Source organism: Apodemus sylvaticus, chromosome 3 (genome assembly GCF_947179515.1).
Source record: "Apodemus sylvaticus chromosome 3, mApoSyl1.1, whole genome shotgun sequence".
Taxonomy (NCBI): Eukaryota; Metazoa; Chordata; class Mammalia; order Rodentia; family Muridae; genus Apodemus; species Apodemus sylvaticus.
In genome coordinates this window covers 140,978,401-140,985,353 of record NC_067474.1, presented here as the reverse complement: position 1 = coordinate 140,985,353, position 6,953 = coordinate 140,978,401, and the positions used below count along the sequence as shown (strand labels likewise).

Genomic DNA, 6,953 nt, shown 5'->3' with positions numbered 1-6,953 from the left:
ACATACACATACATATACTGAGGTGGTTTGAATATGCTTGGCCTATGGGAATGCTACTATTAGGAGTTGTGACCTTGTTAGAATAGGCGAGGCCTTGTTGGAGGAACTATATCACTGTGGTGGTAGGCTTTGAGGGTTCCTAGTGTTCCAGCTATGCCCCCTGAGGGGCACAGTCTCTCCTGGTTGCCTTCCTATCAAGATGTATAACTCTTGGCTCCTTCTGTAGCGCCATGTCCATCTGGACGCTACTGTGCTTCCCACCATGATGATAATGGACTAAACCTCTGAAAATATAAAGCCAGCTCCAATTAAATATTCTCCTTTAGAAAAGGTGACTTGGTCATGGTGTCTCTTCACAGCAATAAAACTAAGACAATGTAAAGAAAAAATATTTTAAATAAATTTTAAAATAAAATAAGAATTCCAAGTTCTGTGACATTGGCCATGTGATTCCATCTCTATAGCTCAATGTCACCATCTCTAGGATAGTATAAGAATGTGTTCCTCACATTATTCCTGTACAGACAGAGCTAGGGAATAAGTACCTATGTGGCTCCCTCGGTAACCCATACAGCCTCTGACACACATGACCAGCTAAGTAGACATCAAACTATCTTCCTTATTCCCAAGGATTCCCAGAACTGACAGGCCACATGTTTGCTTACCACACAAAAGTTGTGAGCAGGCAGAGAGAGGCATTTCCCAGCTGCAACACCATTGGCATATACTCACCCCTCCTTTTGGTATCCACAGATGTGAACTTTAGACCTTAGTAGTAGAAATAGAGGTATTAAAATGTTCAAGGTCATCCTTCTCTATAAATCCAAGTTTGGGGCTAGCCTGGGCAACCTGAAGGCCTGCCCCAAAGACAAGCAACAACAGAAAAAAAATCTATAGAAAAAATTCTTGGAAGTACTGTGGCCACTTGGCCCAAAACACACATTGACAATAACCCCACCAACACCAACAACCCTGTCCTGACCCTAGTTAAAAAGCTGTTGGATTTATGATGTCATCTACACCCCAAGATGAAGTTGAGATGCCTGAAAACATTTCTCTTGCCCAACAGTTCTATGAAGTATGTAATATGTAGATGAAAGAGGTTTAGACAAGCTAAGCAACCTGCTGAAGGTCACACAGTTGCCAAGCAGCAGAGCTAGAAGATGCCCCTTCTGTTTGACCTCTCCCTGATGTATTGAAAAGTTCTTCCAGACACCCGTTCCAGACTTGGCTACACACTAGGACACAGGGACACAGGAGGACAAAGTCCCCAAGGTTTTCAAGGGAAACAAACCAGTGACTGCTGGGCTCCCAACCCTGTGTAGATTGGATTCCTACAAAACCAGAACCTCTCTATTCCCCTCCCCCAGCCCTGCTGCTACCCAGGGATGCAGAACCCCAGACCAGACATGCTTCCTGAGGCTGCTGTTTTCCTTGGCCCCTGAGATGGGAGACGGTGTGGAAAACAAGACATGGGATGGGGGAGGCAAGGGGAGAACCGTCCCTGCTCTCACCCCTACCCCCGTCTCTAGACGGTGGAAACAGAGAGCAGTGGGACGACCCTTCCATCTAACCACCAGCCTATCCAAGCCATTGTTCCCTTGTTGTGACAGAGGGTTTGTCTGAGGCCCGCGGACAGGACCGAGGGTTTCCTCCCCAGCTCTCCCTGCTTGGACAGCTGGAGGAAACATGCGGCCAGTGAGCCAGCTCTCCATTCCAACAATAACAGGCTGCCTGCCCCACTGGTAGGCCCACTGTGGTGGGGGTAAGGGGGAGTCTGGAGCCAGAGAGGCCACGCCACTCCACCCTGCCACTGACAAAACATGTTTTCTTGTTTTCTGAGGGGGCAGGGGCGGCTGGTACCCATCCTGATCAAATATGGTGCTGATAAGCGCATAAGGGCCAGGCCGGCAGGCTAGCGGCTAGGGCTACATTCCTGGACTGAGTCAGGGTGACCCTCGGGGTCACTCAGACCAGCCTGCCAGGTCTGGGAGTCTGGGCATTGTAACAGAGTTCAAACCCAAGTTCTCTTTCTACTGAGAAGACCCCAGGCTTGCTGAATGGAAACTGCAGAACTCAGCAACACAGGGAGCTTGAGAGCTGGGATGCTCTGTTGGGCAACTGCTCTGCCCCTCCCCCACCCCCACCCCCACCCCCGGGTTCTTGAGAAAATGAGAAATAGAGATTGTTGTCCATTGTCTTTGAAGAAACCGGTTCAGAGAAACTGATTGACCCACAAACCACAATGAGATTATAAATTCACTGTCCTTGTCAATTCTGATCCTGTCCAGAAAGCGCCCATATCCTCTCTCTGGGTCCCCTCTGCCTTCCAACCACTCTGGGGAAAAGTACTTTGTTTGTTTGTTTGTTTGTTTGTTTGTTTGTTTCTGAGACTGGTTCTCATTTAGCTAAGGCTGGTCTCGAATTGCCTTCATAACTGAGATAACCTGGATCATTCTTAATCCTCCTGCCTCCACCTCCTCAGTGTATATACCACCATGCCCAGTGTATACAGTGCTGGAACCAAACTGAGGACCGCAGCATGCTGGGTAAGCACTCTAGCGACTAAGCCAGGTCCCCAGGCCCGAGGGGAGGTGTTAATATAATGTGCCAAAGGCATGCCCTCAGTGTGCCCTTCTCCCTCTAAGCGGGGGACTTTGGGGTAAACTAGAGGCCCAGTGGCTACCAGCCCAGTGCTTGCTGGGCACAGAAGCCCTGACAGTGCTCCACTGAGGAGCACTGTGTGTCGCTACACAAACCCAGAGCAACTCTAACAGCCAAATACACAGGGCAAACTGTCTGTGGCTTTCAAGTCTGTGGTGGGGAGAAGACAGTGGGCATCCAGATTGCTGGAGGTTTCTAGCAGAAGCTGGCGTTGGGAGCTCTGGTCTGCCTGTGTGCTCCCCACTGATGGGTGTACTATACATACTGGAGTCGGGATTTGGGCGGTGACGGGAAGCAAGGATAAGGGGCTTTGGGAAGGATGAGAGAGACCCTGGTGCTGAAGCTCATGCCCACCATGGCCGGTTCCACCCTGCCCCTCAGTGCAGCCCTGTACCACCTGCCCACTCTGTAAGTGCCACAGACATTAGGAACCCATCCCAACGTGGGGTGCTGCCTCAAACTCTGACTTCCGCATATTTCCCAAAGCACCCGCAGTCTGAGATGACATCAGAACCAAATCCCAGGGCTGGTAAGATGGCTCAGTGGGTAACAAGCTTGATACACAAACTGGATGGCTTGAGTTTGACCCTCAGGACCCACCAAGAGAGAGAGAAGGAGAGAAGCAACTCTACAAAGTCGTCCTCTGACCTCCATACCTGCGCTGTGGCACAGCACGTGTTCCCCCAACCCCTGACATCACACACAAGAATAATACATGGAATTAAATTGTAAAAGAAATGTGAAAAGAACTGGTTCTATGGGTAGATCTGGTGGTGCGGCCTTATAATCTCAGCTACTTGGGAGACTGGGACAGGAGGATTACAAATTCAAGGCCTGGCTGGGGTGTAGGCTGAGTTTAAGGCCAGCCGAGGGAACTTACCTATCTCAAAGCAAAAAATACTGAAAAATCTCTGTAAATGTAGCTTTGTGGTAGAGAATTTGCTATGTATAAGGCTGTAGGTTCAATCCTCAGTACTGACCACAAACTCAAAAAATCCACCACCACACAGTGATCCTGGAAGGAAGATCCCAGGAACTACAGGTCTTAAGTCAGAGCTGGTTTGAAATCTATTCCGTGGACCATGGGCCCGTAGTATCTAGCCTGAACCTCTTGCTTTCAAACGGAGCAAACCGTCCCCACCCCGCTGTCTGATTCCAGGTCCTCACTCATCTTCCCTCACGGTCTGAAGCTCTATTTTTGTTCTGTTCTTATCCAACCACACACCTGCTTCCTGTCCCTAAGGTCCTGGCCTGAGAATCCAGTCCAGAGAGGCCTGGCCTCCTGCGGTCTAGCTGTGGGTTGAGTTCTCAGTGTGGGCAGCCAGCACGGGCCCCAAGGGAGCCCTGGAAGGTGACTTCTCACCTGTGTTGCGTGCCATCAGTCCAACCTTGAACCTGTGAGGAAACCCCCAGCTAGGAGGCCTGGCCTTTTTGTTATGGCATCTGAAGTGTTACATGGCCTGGTTTCTAGGTTTATTGTCTGCGCCCCCACCCCCAGATGGAAATGAATTTCAGATCAGCAGAAATGTGATCCAGCGTACCCCTCCCCGACACTGCCATTCCCGGGACCCACAGCAGACTCTGGAGCATGTGGGCCTTTGGTGGCAGTCAACTGGATAAAGAAGTTGTTCTGATTATTAAAAAAGATAAAAAGGTATAAGAATATGTTCTATGGGGGTGTGGTGAAGTGTGGGGGAAGAGGGTGTCTCAGCGTGTCCATGCCAAGACATCCCTGCCCCCGAGGGACCAGCCACACAACAGTATAGCATACAATAGTTTATTCAGGGCGTGGGGAGGGGAATTAAGAGAGTAGTAGAAGCAGAGAAAGGCAGAGAGAAAGAGAGAGTAGAGAGGGGCTGAAGAGATGGCTCAGCAGTTAAGAGCACTGATTGCTCTTCCGAGGGTCCTGAGTTCAAATCCCAGCACCCACATGGTGGCTCACAACCATCCATAATTAGATCTGACTCCCTCTTCTGGAGTGTCTGAAGACAGCTACAGTGTACTTAATATAATAAATAAAAAAAATATTTTAAAAAAAAGAAAAAAAGAGAGTAGAGAAGTAGAGGCCAGCCATGACCACGTGGAGAGAGGGGGGAAGGGAATGGGGAGAGAGAGGGAGCAAGAGGCAAGAGAGAGGGCAAGAGTAGAGAGGGAGAGGGAGAGAGGAGAGGGCAAGCAGGCCATCTTAGAGTGGGCCAGGCCTACCTGGCTGTTGCCAGGTAACCGTGGGGTGGAGCTTAGACAGAATCCTAACATTGAAGTGAATAAGCTTTTTTCAGTCCACACTTGGTCCCGCAGGCCTTGTGTGTCTTCCCCACTGTGTGGAGTGGCCCTACTGTGTGGAGACTGGACCTGGTGAGCCTCAGTCTCTGCATACACTGGCCCTTAGGCTGTTCTAGACTCTGATCACCAAATCCTTCTGTAGTCATCAGCTGCCTTTAGCCCTTTGTTCCCAGGGAACCTGAGTCTTTGCCCACCTGGGAAACGAACCAGGGACCTCAGGGGTTGAAACGAAAAGCATGGGAGAACAGGGTTACTATATGAAAGCAGACAGGTCCTGCCAGCCATGTGTGGGGAGGGGCTGGGGGGCGGAGCACGGGACATGACACAGACAGATGAAGAAGAGACCCAATATTATTACTCACGCAGAAAAACTAGATGAAAAAAAATTGAGAAAATTTACTCAAAAATGTTTAATTACTTTTAAAACATATTGTTTATTTTTATTTTAAGAGTATGAGGCTTTTTTTTAACCTACATGTATGTTTACACACCATGTGTTTGGTGCCCTCGAAGGCCAGAAGAGGCCTTTGGATCCCATGGAACTAGAGTTACAGATAACTGAGTGGGAGCTGGGAATAGAATTTGGATCCTTGTAAGAGCAGCAAGTACTCCTAAGTGCTGAGTCATCTCTCTAGCTGTCCCACCCACAAAAACTACTTTATTCTTAATTAAGTGTGTGTGTGTGTGTGTGTGTGTGCACATAGTTACAGATGCTCATGGAGTCCAGAAGACAGCATTGAATTTCCTGGAGCTGGAATTACAACAGTTGTGGGGCCCCCAGTGTTGGAGCCGGGAGCCAAATCCTCCTCTCTGCAAGAGCAGTAATCGCTCTTAACCAGTGAGTCAGTCATGAGGTCCCCTTTTAACAGCAGGTATTACCAGGTTTAAAGAACAGTAGGAAATACTGGTTGCCAAGCATGGAGCACACACCTGTAATCCTGCATTTGAGAGTTAGAGGCAGGGGGATTAGGAGTGTAGGGTCATCCTCAGATACATAGAGAATTCAAGGCCAATCGAGCTACACAAGAACTTGTCTTGAGAGATGTCAGAAGACTGATGATGATCTCAGAGACGGTCAGAGTAAAGCAGGAACTGAAATATTCAGACGCACTTGTAGTCAAAGGTGGAGCCCTCCTGAGAATGCTAGGAGAGAGTCCACTGTGGTAGAGGTGACTGAGGCAAAAATACTACACTGTTCTTTCCTGCTTATTGCGGCGGGTCGAGACTTGTGAAAGACAGGCTGCAGGACGGCGAGTCTGAGTAGGGTAAGAACGATGGTGGATGGCCGAGGCACCATTTCTCTTCTTCAACCTCTAACTTTCGATTCTCCGTCTAACTTTGTCACCAGCCCTTGATAAGGAATCCATGCGACTTGCCTGTGCACAAACAACTTTGATGTAGTTCTACTTTCGGATTTGACCCAAAGAAGTACCAGTATGTCTCAAGTTGTGGGCCTCAGCAGCCTCCAGATCAAATATCACAACTTGAGCAGGGGTGCGGGGATTATTGGATAGATTAGGTGGGCAGTAGTAATTGGGGTATGGAATTAGATTTTTCTGATTTTGAATTTTTTTTCAGTAAAGGGAAATTTTTGATATGTCATTTTCATTTCAAAAACAAATAAATATGCATAGAAGATTAAAATTGGCCTATTTGGTGCTGGCATTAGCTACACATATAATAAGATTGAAACAACACAGAGATTAGCCTGACCCCTTGGCTGGAGTGACATGTAAATTCAAGAAGCCTTCCATATTTAAAAAGCAAAGGCACTTGCTGCCAAGCCTGACTCCTGAACTCGATCCCGGGACCCACGTGGTAGAAGGAGAGTACTGACCCCTGAAAGCTGTCCTTTGACCTTTACACATGTGCCATGACAAACACACATATGCACACGTGCACATATACACACAAACGAATAAATAAACTGCTATTTAAAATCGAAATATTAAGAGGATTAACATATATATTAAGAGGATTTTAACAACTGTCTGGGAAAACACTCC

The 6,953-nt window shown here is 48.2% G+C and overlaps 1 non-coding gene across 1 annotated transcript; it reads left to right on the top strand.

The window, feature by feature from the left end:
- Positions 1-6,603: 6,603 nt before the first annotated feature.
- LOC127681862 (U6 spliceosomal RNA) lies at positions 6,604-6,707 on the top strand. The gene has a single exon (XR_007977212.1). It is a non-coding gene; the product is annotated as a U6 spliceosomal RNA (small nuclear RNA).
- Positions 6,708-6,953: the final 246 nt, after the last annotated feature.